Source organism: Thermobia domestica, chromosome 5 (assembly GCF_964235325.1).
Source record: "Thermobia domestica chromosome 5, izTheDome1.hap1.1, whole genome shotgun sequence".
NCBI classification, from domain to species: Eukaryota; Metazoa; Arthropoda; class Insecta; order Zygentoma; family Lepismatidae; genus Thermobia; species Thermobia domestica.
Window position 1 is genome coordinate 61,091,008 of NC_137458.1, and position 19,361 is coordinate 61,110,368.

Genomic DNA, 19,361 nt, shown 5'->3' on the forward strand with positions numbered 1-19,361 from the left:
TATTCCTCTCTCAAGGACTCCAGTTTGTCAGTGTTGGCAGCCAATTATAAAAATGAGGTGTAAAAAAGGTTCGTACTTTGAGGCGTTATATACATCAAGCTTGGCAGAAACATTACACGACACCATATCAAAAAGACGTTGAGTGTGACCATCTAGTAACCATTCTAGGTTGTCAGTGTTGCCAACCAAGTGTAAATATCACAGTGTTGCAAATGGCGTGCTTGCAATTCAAGGTGAGACTTGCACGTTAACGAAGGTAACACAAGCAACATTGAACAATGGAAAACCTAGTAGAGCTACAGTCTAATTATGTCCGCCAATGCTGTAGACTTTATACAGAAGTCTTGAATATTCGCATTCGTTGGCAATACTGCTAAACTGGGGTGCTTAGAACATGAGAACACTCACACAATGTTTTCCATTGTCCAATGCCGCTTATGTCACACTTGCTGTAGATTCGTTCAATGGCGCGCACGCCATTTGCAACATCGTGATGTTTACACTTGGTTCGCAACACTGAAAACCTAGAATGGTTGCTAGATGGTCACACTCAACATCTTTCTGCTATAGTGTCGTGGATGTTTCTGCCAAGCTTGGTGTACAAACGTCTCATAATACGAACCTGTTTTACACCTTCTCATTTTTTGGTTGGCAACACTGACAAACTTGAGTCTTGAGAGAGGAACACATTCACAGTATATTTTCTCTAGTTACGAATGACGTTTATGCTACATTACATGGATATACATCCAGTGCTAGAGAAATCATCTGCCACATTGTATTTACAATTCGTTGGTAAGTTTGGGTGCAAAGTGATTTTATCAAACCTTTGCCCGAGCCACGTTCTAACAATAGGCCTAAAAGGAACATGATGGGCTAAAGCGCTTACGCGTGATGCATAGTAACATTCATTTTTAATTATGTCGAATATGCCACACATATGATCAGAAACACCAACAAACTGGCCTCTTATAGGGTCAGGTTGCAGGTTTGCCCGTGATTTAAAAACGGTTTCGTACTTCTCAAGGCAAGAACATTCAGACGATATATAGGTTTTATCCAGGTACTTGGTCCCGGTATGGAATCATCCCTAGTTAGACAAATTTAAAAAAAAAGATAGTATTTTAGAACATGGAACAAACCTGAAATGAAACTTTTTTAGTTTAACGTCCCACAGCTATGCCCTTTAAGCTAATGTAAACGGATGATTAATGAAAGTGAATGATGTGCTCCCTCACCGCAAATCGAGCTTAAGGTCATTTGCAAAAAAAGGCGCAAGCTCTAGACCAGCCGAGAAGACTATGAAACAAATCCGTGAAATGTTAACTTCAAGTTCCATTCAGCAAATGCAATGTCTACTTACAATCAATGGTGCCGATTTCTGTATAACTTATGGAAAGGAACACGCAGATTTGTCACATATCATCTAAAAAGACATCAATGAGTTTTCTTTCGCCTATTCCATGACTAGAGCCCATGCTTAAATTAGGATCTAATGGTCTACTCACTACACTTTACACGATGGCTAGACGTGTTGTGGCCATTCGGCTTATTTGATGGACCGGTTCCGAATAATGCACTCGGCCCTTGATTCCTCATGTGGACGATTGCTCTCGTGAACTAAGTGCACCATCAAGGTGTGTCCCTCATCCTTGGTTCGCAATTGCGATGTAATTCTTATTCTTTAAGGGAGCTAGATACGCTCACTGTGCGGCCAGACCGAAGTCCTGAATGCCTACCAGTTGCCTACTGTGGAGGCTGCCTTGCGATCGTGCCAAGACCTCCCATGTTGTGCAGGCACGGTACCCAAGCGTTGTAAGGCAAACTCAACTTCCGCCTATGCTCACCGTTACCCGGATTCCTACGATCTTGTTTCTAAGAAATTGTAAATCTGACCAATGAAGTAGAATTCCACTAACTCGCCTTTCGATATCTCAACACTCCGTATAATTCGATGGTCGTTTATTTAATCACTAAATGATTTGTTTTGATCAACCAGAACACTATTTTTAAAATAATGTGGTGGACTATTAATACCAGTTAAGTTGTAATAGTTTCTAACACCGCCTATACAGTGCAAACAATATAGGTGCATTTTAATTATTTTATTATAGTAATTACAGTATTATACAGACAATTATCAATTTAATGGATAAATCTGAAAAAAGTGCTATTCACCAGATTAATATGGTGCTGAATCACCTTTCGCCCTTGGAACAGCCCTGATGAAATTGAGTCATAAAGGTCGTGTACATTAGCAAGTGGAATATTAGCCCAGTCTGTGTGCAGTGCATCACTCAGTTCGTGAGAGAGGATGGAGGCGGAAATCTGAGCCAGATTCGTGTCCAAAACGAACCTCAGATAACCAATTATGTACATATCTGTTTGGAGATTCGGCAAGCCAGGGTAGGTATTCGATTTCATGTGAATGAAGGCAATACCATCCTGGAGTATAGAGTCATTCTCGGAAACACTTTGACTATAGAATCCATGTGGTCCCCTAAAATGGCGACATAATCACGGAAAGTGTCGTAACCAGTCAGGACCCACAACATCACAGGGCCACCACCATGTTTGACGACTGGGCGAAGAAACATGTTAATCATACATTACTTTGGGTGTCCACTACACATAAACACAACCCGTGGTTTCGAATAAGGTGAACGATTATTCTTCCAACCATATCGACACATTTCCAGTTATCAGAACTTCTGATTCAGAAGTTTATATTGCACATTCGCGGCACGATTCGGGTCGTGCTCAATCGTTATGGTCTCTTACAAATAGATTCGCTCGTGTAACCTGACCCCATATGCCCATGTCATGTAACTCGCCTCGGAATGATCGTCGATACAGGCAGTGGGATGGGCTGTTTCAATTCCTCTGTCACTTGCAGCACAATCTCACGACGGTTCTAAGTGACAATCTGCCTTAATGATAAGCGGGTCCTGCCACTGAGAGTTTTCTTCTGACCATTGTTCTTTGCCGATGTGGTTTTGCCATGAATTTTGTAGCATGCCATCACCTTGGACATTGTAGCTCGCAAACACCAAACACACTTGCACTTTAATTAGTCATGCTCGAATGACATAGTCAAGCACCAACAATTTTCACTTTTTAGAAATCAAACAGGTTGCCCATTCTACACTCCCAACATCTGCTCAGCTCAATCCACACTGCATTTTACTTCGTCTCACGTAGTACACAAATAGCCCGTTGCTACGGTCGATACCTGACCGTTGCCAACTCAGTCACCTGATGTAAATATCTGTATACGCTTATGAATGTCCACATGTTTTTCTTTTCGTTCAAAGATTTGTTATTGATTTAATTTCAGTTCACTTTTCTTTGCGACACAAGTATTTGGAACTGTCTAACGAACTTGACTTTCTTTTCGTTGAAGGTCCAATCTAATTCTCTCTCTTTCTCTGTCTTTTAGTGACAAAGTAGTTCTCCGTCGTCTAGCCGATGAAACTGCACGGACATGAAATAAGTGTGAGAGAGTCTAGAATCATGAGATTTTTTTCCACAAAAAACTAGTCATTTCTTCATTTTTGTATGTAAGATGGTTTATGTTTAGGGTTGCCATATGTCCAAGTCCATACGGACTGTTTGTATTTTTGGGTCCGTATGCGTGTTCGTATCGTACAAAGCATGAAATAGGAAAATATCCGTATTTGACAGTTTTTGGAACTGCCCGATAAGTTCTGAGTCGGGAATCACAAAAATCTCGGGCGAAAAGAATTGTGTCTTTATCATGTAACTCATATTTAGTTACTAGTAATAAAGTATTTTATGTTTTTAAAAAGTGTCTCATTTTTCCATTCAAGGGTTCTTTTAGTTATATTCAATATAGGTGAATTAATTGCATGATTTATTACATTTGTGTTATTAAAAAATATAAAACATGTCAGTTTCCAATAGTGTTTTAAGTATTATAGTAAACAATTTTTGTGATAACCTAAAAAGGTGATTTTTAGGTAAGAAATTTCAAAATATTTATTCTGTGTTTAGGCACCGTATCTTTGATGGGTCGTCATTTTAAGGCTTGTCCGTATTTTGGGTCAAAAAATTAAGACAACAATATTTATGTTGTACTATTCTGTATGCTGTATTTTGTTACATCAATCTCCAAATTTATGGAGCAAATTTAGTGAGTCCGTGGCATTAGCACCCACTACCACTATACAAATACCAAAATTTAAAGAGGTGGGATTCGTACAATGCCTTAAAAGTAAAAAGGGGGTCCGCAACTCTGATTTCATTTACAATAATATTTCGTATATTAATAGTTTCGTTATAATAATATATGGTTAATGTTTAGATGAAGAAGGCTAAACCTTATCTAACCTAAACAAATCTATCCTAATATCGACAGAAATTAGCGAAATTTTTTTCGATCAAAAAATAAATAAAGCTGGCCCTCGCCAACTAAACATTGATCTATTATATAGTAAAATATTATGAATTATGATTAATCGAACTTTTATTCCATAAAACTCGACATTTTCGGTAACTGTTACCTATGTAATTCATATTAGATCGAGTTTACGGAGTTTACTGTATTACCAATTGACGGGAACTTTCTAGGAAAATTTAGCTTAATTTACAGAAAAGTAGAAAAGAGGAAACGGATTTTTAAAGATCCAATAGAACAGGAAATAAAATAAGAATATACAGCAAATGAGGCACGCACTTACAGTGGGAGTCCACCAGGTCCGCGCCCCCCCCCCCAAAAAAGAAAACTTCCTAACCTAACATACATTTGTACATCTTCTCAATAAAATTATACTTGTTTAACAGGGAAATGATTGATGTAGCATGAAAATTTTATCTTACACCTCATCCGTACTCTTTCTCTTATAAAAACAAATTAGTTCTATTACTTTTTCTGAAAATTATTATTGCTTTTTCTGAAATGTGTGGAAGTATTTTACAATTACTTATCGTCTTTTTTGAGTGCAGAATAAAAGTCGTTCAATACTGCATAGACGTAGTGGCGTATAGCATTTGATCCAATCCCTCAAAAGCTTCGAACCCTCCAAACAAAAATTTATCGGTGTGCGGCTGCAGTAAATTTATTTCAATGTTATTTACTCACAGATTAAAGTGTATTATCGATCTTTTGAATTCCTTGTAATAATATGTATAAATATCAATATATACAGTATTGTATTCAATTTGCATTGTTGAAATGCTTATTCTTATCTGTATGCACGAAAGCCAATTTGGTCTCAGTAATAACGTCTCATATTATCCAACAAAATCACATTGTAATAATTTAAATTATGTATTATTAGAAGATGTAATAGTTGTCAAGTGCAAACACATTAAAATCGGGATGGAATGTCTACTGTACATAGGCATGCAATACAGACTTACAAGTAATTCTTTAGAGGTAGAAAATGTGTATTTCTCTGTAAGCACGACATTATGGGCCTTATGCAGAGTCGTTTTGAAACGTGATTAGTCCCATACTAAAGAGTTCGACTAACATATATTTCCAGCAGTAGTCAAGCGTTTAGTATGATGCTAATCGTACGTCAAAACGACTTTGCATAAGGCGGTATCATCAACTGAAATATTCTGTTAAAGATTTTTAGGTTTTTTAAAAATATCTTTCTTGCCTTGTTTCCCAAATTTTAATAGTACCTTGTAGTTTTAGTACAAACATACTAGAGATCTTTAATTTTTTATTAATTCATTCCGAAGATTAGAAAGATACGTCTTTGAAAAATCAGTCGTTTTCCTTTAAAAAAAAAAAAAAAAAAAGGTTCCCATAAACTGAATGATAATTTATAGAAATAGTATATACTGTAGTTGTCAATTTTCTTTCATGAAAGGAAAGTTAAGACAAAAAGGAGAAATCATACACTTTCAAAAGGGAAACTATGTTCAAACGTTTGGCAAAACTTTAGGAACAGCAAACTACAAAGAAGGAACACACATTGTGGCACTGATTACGCTGATGAACCACTCCTTATATTCCTAATGGAAATTCAAATCGCTCCCATAATGCAACAAAAGTGACTCGGCGACACTACCGGCTAAAGTTGTAACTAACTGTATCGTATGCTACTGGCAGTAGCTAAGTGTATCATTGGCTAATTTTATCAGACTCACATGCTCTGAATGATTTGATTCGTTCTTGCTTTTAGTAGTTCGTAGTACCCAACTTCCTTGAGTGGCGGCAACACAGTCCTCACAGCAGTGTTGCTACACTTGGTACAATTGTACCAAATTCAGCCCTTTTTGTCATTAATGGGCCCGTTGGTACCACGCTGGCATTTTCAGCCCCTTTTGTAAAAAAGTTGGTACAATTCTACCCAATTGAGCACCATTTAACAAAGACATGTTACTTTTTCGAAAGTGTCAGTAAGACTTTTCCTACATGTTATGTTACTTACACTGTGTGTTGGAATCTTAAAAAATGCTGTTGAACATTAATTCTGTGACGTTGCACCCAGGGCCGGCCTTAAACCGATTTCTCCCAATCGGGCCCCGCGCCTAAGGGGGCCCCACGCGAGTGCCGTCTACTCTGCTGTCCAGTTTAATCTATTTTCCAGTGCCGTTTTAACAGCATATTAGGTTCCAGAGCAAACAAGTTTGTTGTGGTCTCTGACTAAATTTTGCTCCTAATACATGTAATTAATACATGCCATTCTGCTCGCAGGGCACCCGGCCAAGTGGCTATGGTACCGTTAAGATGGCTCTGCTACTCTCGGTTGTCAAGTACACACAACAGCATAATACAATACAAGTACCTTCATAGACTCCACAAGAGAGTGTATGGCCTCTCCCTAACAAGGAAATGAATAGTTTGTATTAAGTTTCCAGGCATAAGCAAAAATTTTCGTAATTTATGTCTGCAGTAGTTTATTTTATTTTACAACTTCTGGTGTAAAAATAGATATTACGTCCAGGGAGTATTGTGCAAACCCACAACACCCCCTAAATTTCCTTACATACACCCCTGGGCGTATAAATATTGTTTTCTTTGGGTTTGTGTAAAAATGTATATCATTATACTGGGTACACACTTTTTTTTTATTTTGAACAGCCTACTAAGTTAAAGTTCCTGGCGTTCTTACTGATTATGTAATGTGATACTACCGCGAATACCGAGATGGTATCAAATAAATCAGCCTCAGTGCAACTTCTTTTCATATCCTTTCTCACATTTCAGTGGCGCAAATCTGTCTTCAACATTGAGGGAAACGGGTAAGGCCGTTTCGCTCTTATTTATTTATTTATTTATTTTTAGCGATGTTCAAAATATTTATGAAGTTGAAAAACAATGCTGTGGGGGATCAAGGAAGCAGAGTTGCCTTGAACATTGGGAGGTGGACGCAGGCTTATTCTGGGGGGACATCAATTTCATCTTACTTTCCTTTATGGCAGTCGGACACAAATTATCATATTTCTCTCCAAAAAACACATTTCAAATCGGATTGTTGGGGGGACAGTCCCACAAGTTCCAAGATTGGTAGGACATGTCCTCCTCATCCCCCGGGATTTGCGCCAGTGCTTATTATAGCTATATTAAAAATACAATACCAGAGGACAAACTTTGCCCTCTCCTGAGAAAAGTCCGTCAGGAAAACCGAATGTATACTATATATATATATATGTATATTTTAGTAGTGCATCATGAATAGGTGGCTGCTTATGAAGGTTTGTCTTCTAACTCGAATAATCCAATCGAAAATATGTCATCCATCTTCCATCAGTTCCTTAAGGTTTGGGATCGTCTCATCACCATTTCATTTTGTCTGCAGTCGATAACGATTCCAAGTTGATTACACCTTTCATAAGTAGCTACCTACGATATTCTCACTAGCGTGCATTTGATTTTCCTGACTTAAATTCTTTTCAAAAAGATCTTGAAAGATTTGATACATTATGTGACTTTCTTCCTACTTAAAAAAATCGAGAGAGATACAAGATGACAGACTTCAAGATGGCGGCCAAAATAAACATACCTTCAAATAAATGTCTGCTTCCTCCCGGTGTCGGTTAACGTGTTTTTGTTTGTCATCCCTTTATCCGTTTTACAAATAAAATGAAATTTTCAAATTTTCAAACGTCTTCTGTCAAGAACAAAATCGCACTCGGTATCTAATATCCGTGGAAAATTTGAAAATGTTAAAACGTGATGTGGACGATTTTTCTGTCGATTCATCACTATGGACCAGTGTTGGGTACACCATTACCGCCAGAAACAAAACAACAATCCAAACAATGGAAGCACTCCTCCTCCCGAACCCCGATGGCCTCTGTTTTTTTGGATTCCCAAGGCGTAATATTCATTGATTACCTGCAAAGGGGTCATACCATCAAAGAACAATACTATAGTGACCTTTCGAAAAAAGTTCGAGTCCAAATTCAAGAAAAAGGGCCACAAATGATCTCCAGAGGCGTTCTCTACCATCATGACAATGCTCCCGGACACACATCAGCAGCTGCCATGGCTACTATTCATGAATGCGACTTTGAACTCGTTCCTCATCCACCCTATTCTCCAGATATGGTCCCTCAGACCCACTTGTTCCCTAATCTAAAAAAAAAAAACTCTAGCAGGACGAGGTTTTGCAAGCGATAAACGTCATGACAGCCGTGGAGGCGTTTCTGTGGTCACAACCTAAGGAACTTTTTTTTTTCTAATGGGATAAGAGCACTGCAGCACGGTTGGAGCAAATGTGTTGCTGTCCAAGGGGATTATGTTGAAAAATAAAGGTATTACCAAATCTGTACTTCTTGTAGTTTCTTGAAGGCTCAAAACTTTTAGTCACTCCTCGTATATATATAGTTGTAAACGTGAGGTTCCGCAAAATGTTTTCAATCGGACCCCGCATTACCTAAGGCCAACCCTGGTTGCACCGCATAACGCTACGAACTTTGTGTAGAAAATTCGTAATTCAAACTGTACCGGGAAACAAATGACGCTAGATGGGGATGGGCGCATCCCCGCAGCGCATGAAGTAGACGAGAAAAAAAAAAAAAAAAAAACAGTGTAGAAAATTTTAGCTTGAAATCTTAAAGAGAGAAGAACATTCTTTCATATATGGCCATAACACCGTTTTGGTTTATCGGTCACTTTGAAATGGAGGCGCTTTGGATTTCTTACAATACATACTGAAGATGATAACTGTTTTCTCTTTTAATTTGCGGCCTCTGTTATATTTTCTACGTACGAGAAAAGTTTCATCTACTTCCACGGTTGTTCGAGGTTCTCCTTTTTGTATTTTTTTTTAAAGGAACACTTTCTTGATTTGGACTCTTGCAAGAGGAGGCGGGGAGTGTTCTAGAACTTTACCTCTTAGTTTCGTGTTATAGAACTACGCATTACACTTGTATAAAATATTGGATTGAGCCTTTTTTCTTTCAATTTGGTACTATTTTTCAGCCCACTCCAGAGCTAGGACTGTGGCAACACTGCCCCACAGTTTCAGCGGGAAGAGCAGCTGAAATTTATGCATTGTGGGATGTGTAAACAAACAGATTCACTCGTGCTGGTAGGAGTAAAGAGTAAGTAGTGTGCATAATAAACCAAATCTGTGGTATTTTTAATTAGATAAGGAGATAGTTTGTTATCCTATTTTATGAGTTATAAATTTGTAAAATCTACTGAGAAATATGTTACTTGATTTCACAATAGGATTGTATAACTAATCAAAACATCCGAAATTACCTCTTACATGTATAATAAGGTAGAAATGCGAAATACCAAGTATGCTCGTTACAACATAGTACAACGTAAGGAATGGGCATTATTGCTGTGTCGCCGGACAACTTTCAAAATCGAAAAAAAGTACCAAAATGTACTGCGTTCGGTTATATTTGGTTGAATTACATTAAGTTACGTTAGATTACGTTACATTAGGCATGCTGTTTTACTATATATCCATAGTATAAGTAATAGTAGTAGTAGGAGCAGTAATTGTAGGAACGAGTTAGAAGCACCGCAGGGGTTGGCTGAGTTCTGTTCTCGACATGAAATTGAAGGCTTGCCCAAATTTCTCTGTACATTTTACAATCTATGTCAGAGCCTTGACATACACGAGCCATTTCGACACTGCCTTTCGCACCACTGTATCACACAGAACAAGTGACCGACCTCTGGGCGAAATATTACATACTCCTTACATAAAAAAAACCAACAAATAAATCATTTTCTTAACTTTTATTATTCCCCTTACCTGACTTTCACTGATTTTTCCTCACAAACAAATAAATTCTCCAATTGACCTGGTAAATTTCCTAAAATTGGTCCGGCGATACAGCAGTTACCCTAAGAAATGTACGATGAAGTGAAGTGTTATGTAAAGACAGTGTTAAAAGTGATCATAAAAATGTCGCAAAGCTATGCCATACGCAAGACATGTGTTTTCATGTTATATGAAGTGCTTTTCCACTTTCCTTGTTTATGCGTATACCTATCCTCGCTACGTAGCTCCGCATTGCAGGGCAGTTCTCCCTGCTGCACTCCTGCCCTGGCTCAATTAGACAGTATTCGTGCTTTTTAGTGGCCACCTAGCACTAGTTCATTGGTGTCTTAATATTGGTTTGTTTTATAATCTACTCACCTCGTAAAGACAATTTGCAGCCAGTAATGTTACTCCTCCTTTAAGAAAAACTTTCTAAGGCAGTAAGAGTACATTTCATGCTAAGAGAAGGTAAAATTTCATAAATATAAGTGTGCCCTCCTAAAATAGGATAGTACCGAAAATAGTTAAAAAAAAACAACAACAACATAGGGATGTAATGTGGCTTATACGGAAGTATACACTGCATACACACATAATATTTTTATAGACAAGCTGTAGTCACCTTAAATGTACGAAGGGACGAGCTTATGCGGGAATTCTGTATTTTTTCGGGAAACTGGATCTGGAACAGTTCCATACAGAACTGTATCCATGACAGTTGAAAGTTCATGTGAGGTTCTAAATTTTAGCTACTGCACAATAAGTAATACTGATGAAATTTTACAATACCCGCTCCGGTTGGTATCCTTACGCAGACACGAGAAATTAATTTTAACAAGAGGGTTCAAACTTCCCTAACCCTTAGCTAATCCGACCCTAATTGATTAAATTTTACAACACCCGCACCGGTTGGTATCCTTACTCAGACACAAGAAATTAATTTTAACAAGAGGGTTCAAACTTCCCTAACCCTTACCTAATCCGATCCTACTTATCCCTACCGTACCCTACCCTACTCTACCGTACTCTTATCCATTATCCCTCTTTAGGACATAGTCTTATACTTGTTGATGTGCGGCTGGATTGTGCATTGTACCGTAAAATTTAATAAGTATTACTTATTGTGCAGTAGATAAAGTTTAGTACCTCACATGAACTTTCAACTGTCATGGATACAGTTCTGTATGGAACTGTTCCAGATCCGGTTCCCCGAAAAAAAAAATTAGGTTCCTCGGTAATTTCTGTTACAGCTGTTCAATTTTGTTGCAATTTGTTGTAAATTTTCTTTAAAAATTCCCAATCATTCATCCTACATGAAGCTGAAATTATTAAAGAATAACATAATGGTATTACCTCCCACGACCTTTTTTAGAGTTTCACGATAACTAAATCGGTTTTGGTACAACATTATGCTAATTTCTTTGACTTTTCTTCGAAATCGCCTGTGCTTGGGACTAAAATCAGTAAAGAATGAATGATGATTTTAGTTCCCTAATGTAGTATAGATTACTATCCCGCTTCTACTAAAAAATATGATCCACGTTTATCTTTCGTGAAAACATTAGAGTTTTATGGAATATGGCACATATATTTTGAGGCTTCACAATCATTGTAACTACTTAGATTTAAAATCAATCGAGAACCAGAGAGCAAACTTCTCGCCAGCCCTCCCAGATTATAAAAATATGTTCTATATTTTCGTAAATATTATTCGAGTTTAATACAATATTATGTATGTGTTTATTGAGATTTTTTTTTTTTTACATAATCCTCATTCTTGTAGTTAATCAGTCAAATATCAAGACTAACTTAACTTTGAAAATTTAAATAAAAATTATATGATACCTTCATAAAATATACAATTTTGTCGAACATGTCGTTTTTTTGTTGAGAATTTCCAGTCGTCTTAACTGCTTGCAGCTAGAATGGGCCAATAATAAGGGAGTGCGTTCTTTCCAATTTTATATGATTCATTTTCCTAAATATTTATTAATCTTACTCAAATGTTTATAGTACATTATGTGTTTTGTCGGAAATTAAAGACTTACTCGTAAAGTCTAGGGTTAAAATTAGTGGAGAGAGGATTTCTAGGTTCAAGAATGCATATCATTAGTAAAGTAGAGCGTTGTTTTCTGGTACAAAGGGGGACCCTACTTCAATTTCTCTTTTTTTTGGCGGCCATTCTCTTTTTTCCTGCATTCTCATTCCACAAATTCTTTAAATCACTCACTTCCATTAACCAACCTTTTCCTTTAGCCTAAAGGGTGTAACCATGGGACGTTAAGTTTAAAAAATGAATTTAATTTCATGTGACTTCACACTAAATCCATTTGAATCTAGAACTTTCTCATGGTTATACGTTTAGCATACGCGCTTTCGATTCGGGAATCCAAGGTTCAATATACAACTCGAGGTCATGTGGCTCGGATCCCACTATAAACTTTAGGCCCACTTCTTATATGCCCACAATACTTAAAAGGGACTCCTCTTCCATATGACACTTATTAATGTGCTAGAAATTAACATTCCTCAGCCAATATTTACCATTCCGACTTTTAAAAAAAGTTAATACTTTTTTTTAAACACTTCAGTTAATAATTGAGTTTTATAGATTCTATTCATTCTTTTTTTTTTTTTTTTTTTTTTTTTTTTTTTTTTTTTTTGCAGACCAGATATATTTTGAAGCGATAGATACCATTGAAGCAGCTTCAGCAGTTTTCACTACCTTCTAGGAGTGCAAGAATCATTGACACAATGGATCCTTGCGTGAAAGCTATTTGTGTTTGGATGTATGTGCAATTGTTCGTGATTTTTGTTACTCTTAAGCTAGAAAGAAGAGTGAACTGGAAGTGGGAACTAGTGTTTTGCCCAGTTTGGATTCTGGAGGGTAAGATATTTCTCTCCCTTTTGGGTGACTTATGTCCAATGCTTCTTGTTCTGTGTGGTAGACAAAATATTGTTGTTTTGTCATTAGTTAATAGATTTTTATACGGTACTATGTATCTTATGCAGCTGACTGCCTTGATATCTATCTCGTTATATCTGGAATTGGAGAGATGGGAAATACCGTTATATTATTTACTTATTCCACTCTGGATCGCCCTTGCTTATTTCATAATTGCAGTTTTTAACGAAATGGTGACATCGGGTGATTCTGATTACGTCGAAACAGAGGAAAATGCAACCTAATATTATAAGTTTGGGCAAGGTCTTTTGACATGAAACAAGAACTCACCATATTTTAGTGTATAGTAATACTCTCTGTACTGTAGCTGGCAGTGACGTGCTGTAGATTATGATTTGATCTCTATGTAAACTGTACGTTCTTATGATAAAGAAAGTTAAATAAGTACTCAATAAAAAAAGATGATTACAGGAATATAATTTATGCTTATACCTGACCTGAAACTAAAGTAGTAAGGTGGAAAAACCTAACCATAAGTAAGGTTAATTACTATGTAATCCATCACAATATAAAAACTGCATATATTACAAACTACAATATTGTATAAGTTTACAAATCTAATATATAAAATTGAAAGTGGCTATGTTTGTGATTTCATAACTGTTGAACCGATCTCGATAAAACTTTCAATATAAATAAGGTTTGGGACTGGAAAGGTTTTCTTAATTTCTTTTCGACGCTAGAACTTGGGGGACGGGGGGAGGGGGAGATATATAAAAATAAATAAAACTTTATGTCTTGAACCACCCTATGTTAACATAGACGAGGTACGGGCCTGGGATGGTTTATATCATTTCACTTTTACGATGCAACGTACGGGAAGAGGAGAGGATATTTAAAAATGATAGAAAATGACTGATAATAGTGTCGAATCCATAGTTTTCGGGGTCGCTGAGATGAACAGTGACCCTTCCGATGCTGTTTAAATCTTTATCATTTCACTTTGACGGTCAACTTAGAGGAGGAAGAGGGGAAGATATCTAAAAATGATCGAAAATGACCGATTTTAGTTTCGAATCCATAGTTTTCGGGTTGGCTGAGATGAACGGTCCTGTTTAAATCCAAGGGAAGAAGGAGATATACAAAAAATGATAGAAAATGATCGACATTATTGTCAATTACGTAGTTTTCAGCGTCGCTGAGAGAAACAGTGACACTGTCGATGCCATTTAAATCCAAATTCAGTCCCCTTTAGTATTTTATGTACAAAATGAAACGTATTCTCGGTGTGCGAAGAACGGGTATTTTGCTAGTCAGTCTTTTATAAGTGATAGTTGCGAATCTAACTCTTTGTTTGACACTATTTCTGCGGTCATCAAAGTTGGGGTTTGAAAAATTCGGAAATCGAAAAAAAGTATATACCTAAATTAAACAAGTTATCACTAATAGAAATACATAATTCTACACAGAAACTTCTTACCCTGTGTTAAGGAAATCATTTTTTTTTTTTACATAGCATTGAAAGATGCCTTCAACGCTAAAACTAAACTCCCAGAGGCGAGCCTTCAGATCTTCCCAAGAATGCGTGCAATCCCTAGTGATAATAGCTTTGCTCCTGAGCAGCATAGCCCGTAAGCTTGTCTAGCGAGCTGGTGAGACTCAGACGGAAGGGTCTCCAAGTGTATCCAACCTTGTACTTTTTTATACCGAAATAAACGAAATGTTGAAGTATTGACTGTATTCCATAAGAAATCAAAGATAAAGAAAATATACCGTAGAAAACAGGGTAGGCCCGGCCTCAGAGCAACATAGTACGCTTCACTACTGCGTGAGACCACGTTGGTCTCACATGAAATATTTCCTTACAGCCACCTGGTGCCAGGTTGGTCTCACACAACCTCTTGTTAGCGTATGGACTATGGTGACTCACTGATCTAACTTTTTACATTAAAACCTATTGTAGTGTATAATAGTCGGTATGGTAGTACGAGAAACAGCCTTGGCCTTTGGAATTCTGAGTCCAATGTTGTCTCACATGGATCTAGCCAAAGTGGAAAAAATAGATCGTATTTTCCACAGGTCTAATGTATTATTCAAGTCAATCAAAACTGAGGCGAGACAACCACTAGCGCAAATCCCGGAGGTATGAGGGGGACATGTCCCCTCCAATCTTGGAACTGGGTGGGGGACTGTCCGAACCAATAATCCGATTTGAAATTTTTTTTTTAGGGGGGAGAAATGTGATGATTTGTGTCCGATTGCCACAAAAGAAAGTGAGATGAAATTGATGTCTCCCCCAGAATAAGCCTCAAATCTGCCCGCCTCCCAATGTTGAAGACAACTCTGCTCTCCTCATCCTCCACAGTATTGTTTTTCAAGTTCATAAATATTTTAAACACCACTACAAAAGATATGAACGGTCTTAGCCGTCTCCCCAATGTGGAAGACAGATTTACGCCGCTGGAGACAACAATCAGCTGGAGTAAAAGTATAACAATGCATGCAGAAGTTTTCGCTATACTAAACTCGTCCAGGGAAAATCCGGACAGAATCGGTTAAACTTTGCGTGGTGACATGCCTATTTCACGCAGGCACTAAGCCCAATCCGGGCGTCGGTCTATCTAGGACCGCGTGAGACTCACGTATCATTACAAGAAAATATCAATATTACATAGTATCTAAAACGATTATATTACTGCTTAGAATGACACATATAAACTAGAAATGAAGAAAATGTATTTTGGCCATAGGTGATGTTTTTGTTGCAATATAGGTGGCACATAACCTATTAAATTCAATTACTGACCTGTGATGACAGATCAATTTTTCATCAGTAGTGACAATTAAATGGATGAAACGTAAGTTATTCGGTACACTAAGAGAACTGTACTTCTTCAGATGGCAATCCTTGTTAGAGTCTTTTTATTTCAACTGTGCCCTTACTGGCGCTGCAATTGATGTATGTTTTCCCATGTCTCCCTCGAAAGAGAAGGGATAAGTTGCTTTGACCTAGTTTGGATGTAGACAGGGTTGTCAGATTGACGGGCTTTCCGGTGCACTATCTTGTTAGCCATTGTAAGCAGTCTACGATTTTCATTCGCCAATGACCAAAAGACTGAATGACAAATCGGCAACACGGCCCAGGTCATTCACTTCTTTCCCCAAAGCAAACGGAAAGTTTCTTCCGTAAGAGGGCGGTGGGGGTGGGGCCGAAGTATGCTTCACATATTTTCCGAGGGCACACTTAAAATAGAATGGCTCTAAACAGTGTCACATTGTGAAGCATCGATGAGTCTAGCTTTTTCATCTTACGGATTGCACGAAGTTGCCGAAGAACACTGTGTATATGGTCTATTTATAGCTCGTCTGAAATTGCGGGAACATTTTCCCGAGAATCTGGTGTTTTCTGAGGAGCTCATTATAATATAATGTTCGTTGACCTCATGTTTCATTTTTCAATGATGTCAACGACACGAAATTCACATAGGTGCGTTCTTTCACCATTTCTGACCTAAATACACTATTTTGATAGTTTTATCGGTTAAATGTGCAGAATGTCCCAGTTTGAACTCGTAAAAGAAAATCATTCGCGATGGTATGTTCATGGTGTCTTTCCACATACGACCTTATTCAACAACACGTAATTCAAAATTTGTAATACATTTTCGGCAGTTATAGTGTTGATTCTATTTTCAGAAAAAGTCAATCGAATAACGAGAAGATACAAAGGTATGTAAAAACTAACACTTGGTAAACGAAGTAAGCTAAACTTTCGGATAAATTGTTTTATTTATTTACAACCATTAATAAAGCAATATACAGAAAATTATTATTCAAAAGTTGGACGCATTAATCTGAAGTAGTTTGGAAAAGAGGTTTGAGAAGAGAAGTAGTTTTTTCTTCTTAAAAGTAGATTTTGAGTTTTTTATGCATGTAAAATTTTGAAGTGTTCAGTAAGGCAACACTTGATATAATCTCAAAATACTGAAAAACATCGTATTGTTGGTTTGAAGTGTCGAAAATACTACAAAATACTCACCCTATATTGAAGTTTTCGGTAAAGCAGTACATCAATTTATGAAGTCGTGCATTGATATCTTATTTATTTTTTGGCGCGGGAGACCCGGGTTTGATTCCCGGCGGGAGCTCATGTGGTTCGGATTCCACGTTAATCAGTAGGTCCACGTCGCATATAGCCTCGCTGCTGAACGGGACGATAAACTCAAAATCAACTCAACTCTTATTTATTTTAATTGCACTGATACATTTTAACTTAATGTGTATATTTTAATTAGTTGTGTGTACTTGCTGTTTTTCATAAGTTAAACAAAATAATTCAAACCGTTCTTTTGTGTTCTATAAGTTAAATACTGAGCATAAAAGGAGATGTGAAATGGAATAACTAACAATTTATTTTGTCTACCATTTTATGTCACAGACAGATAATTAGAAGTTAGGTGACATTTTCACTTTTCTGGTTTAAAGTAAAATATTTCTAACATTATTCGGTTGGAGAGCACTCTTAGCCTCAAACAATGTCACTCATTTGTATCTTTTTTTTAGTTTTATTACAGTTTGCTTAAAAGCGGAATGGACTCAAAATTTAATGGCCGCTTACTGTGGAAGCAACAGGCATATTCAAAGCCTGACAGGAATAACAGGATAATTTACGATCTAGCCATTGTCCAGCAGAGCTTTTATGAAGTTGCTGCGGATGCAAATAGTTGTTGATACAAAGTTTAACTTCTCTGGATTTTTTTTATTTCTTATTTCGTCATTTGCTTTGTAGTACACAAGATACATACAATATATTTCTGTTTACAAAAAAAAAAAAAAAAAAAAAAAAAAAAAAAAAATCCCATACCATGTAGTTACAATCTGAATTCATTACTGTAAACAAGCGTTTCATGTTACATACATTCAATTTTTTTTAAACACCACCTATTTTTTTTTTAATGAAGTCAATACTGACTTGATAAGTTTAATACGTTACGAAATATTAATTCATAACTACTCATATTTTTTTTTTAAATAAAAGAATCAACACTCGAGTGTTTGACTGTGCTTATTATTGAGGGAGAAACATGTGTGTAATATTAGTGGAGTATACGTACAAATCAAGAGTAGAAGTTCCTGACAGTGTTCCCAAATGTCTTGGATTTTAAGGGACAGTCCCTTATTTTATGAATTTGTCCTGGGGAGTTTCGATACGGGACGGCAAAAGTCCCGTATTTTGCCCAAATGACAAATTTACCTCAGACAACGACTTTAACCCATATATGCCCAGAACTATTTTTTGTTCGCGATTTAACCCATATATGCCCAGAACTATTTTTTGTTCGCGATTTTGTTCATATTCTGAGTGAATATTTCAAATATGGCGTACATAAAAGAAATATGCTTTATTTTTTCAAAAACATTTATTTTCCCGGATTTTCGGATACAGTGGGCATACAGTTTGTTACTAATTTAGTTGTACACAGTTTCAAGTTTTAGAACATTTATCAGCAAAGAATACGATAAAATCCTCTATGTAATGATAAAGTGCTGTATACAGGTTGTCTCAAAAGTCCCCTGACATACGGTAGCTCTGTTATTATCAAAGTTACAACAAAATGTAAGAGGGGAAACCGTCTCCAAATATGATGTTTTAATATAAAATGAAGTAAATTTTAAAATCGGAAGATCCGTTAGGGCTGTGCACTCTTTATGCGCCCAAAGTTAAATGAAAATGCGACGTTGCCATTTACGTGAACCCTTAACATAAGTCAAAGAATCTACTGTCTTTTACGCTAACGTGTCAATGGCCAGCTTCCATTTCAATGATGCCCTCATTCACCATACTCTTACAAAATGTATCCACCTCTCGGTAAATGGCAACGTTGCATTTTCATTCAACATTGTGCACATAAAGAGTACAGCCAAACGGCTCGATCGATTTTTTTAAAAAAAATATTCACCTTAGATTGAAAACATCACATTTGGAAACGGTTTTCCCTCTTACATCTTGTACCTCTGATAATAACAGACTTACCCTTTGTCAGGGACTTTTGAGACACCCTGTATATAAATATATTGCATAAAAAATAATTGTTCGTCAAGTTTTGGTTAGTTTTTTTAACATAACCATGTACAAAACGGAGCGAAGCATTTGTCGTGGAGCGTTACACCACATTGTCTACACCTTTAGTTGTTTTAGTACTGCAAATACCATAACGATGCCTCCGTTGCTTCAAAATAATAATTTG

General features: G+C 36.9%; 1 protein-coding gene and 1 long non-coding RNA gene across 2 annotated transcripts in view; one reads left to right on the top strand and one right to left on the bottom strand.

The window, feature by feature from the left end:
- LOC145685106 (cell adhesion molecule 3-like) overlaps nucleotides 1-19,361 on the bottom strand; it is a 383,448-nt gene that overhangs the window by 93,990 nt on the left and 270,097 nt on the right. The gene's annotated exons all lie outside the window — the stretch shown is intronic.
- Nucleotides 9,386-18,162, top strand: LOC145685935 (uncharacterized). The gene is made up of 3 exons (XR_014131501.1): nucleotides 9,386-9,528; nucleotides 12,876-13,095; nucleotides 17,677-18,162. It is a non-coding gene; the product is annotated as an uncharacterized LOC145685935 (long non-coding RNA).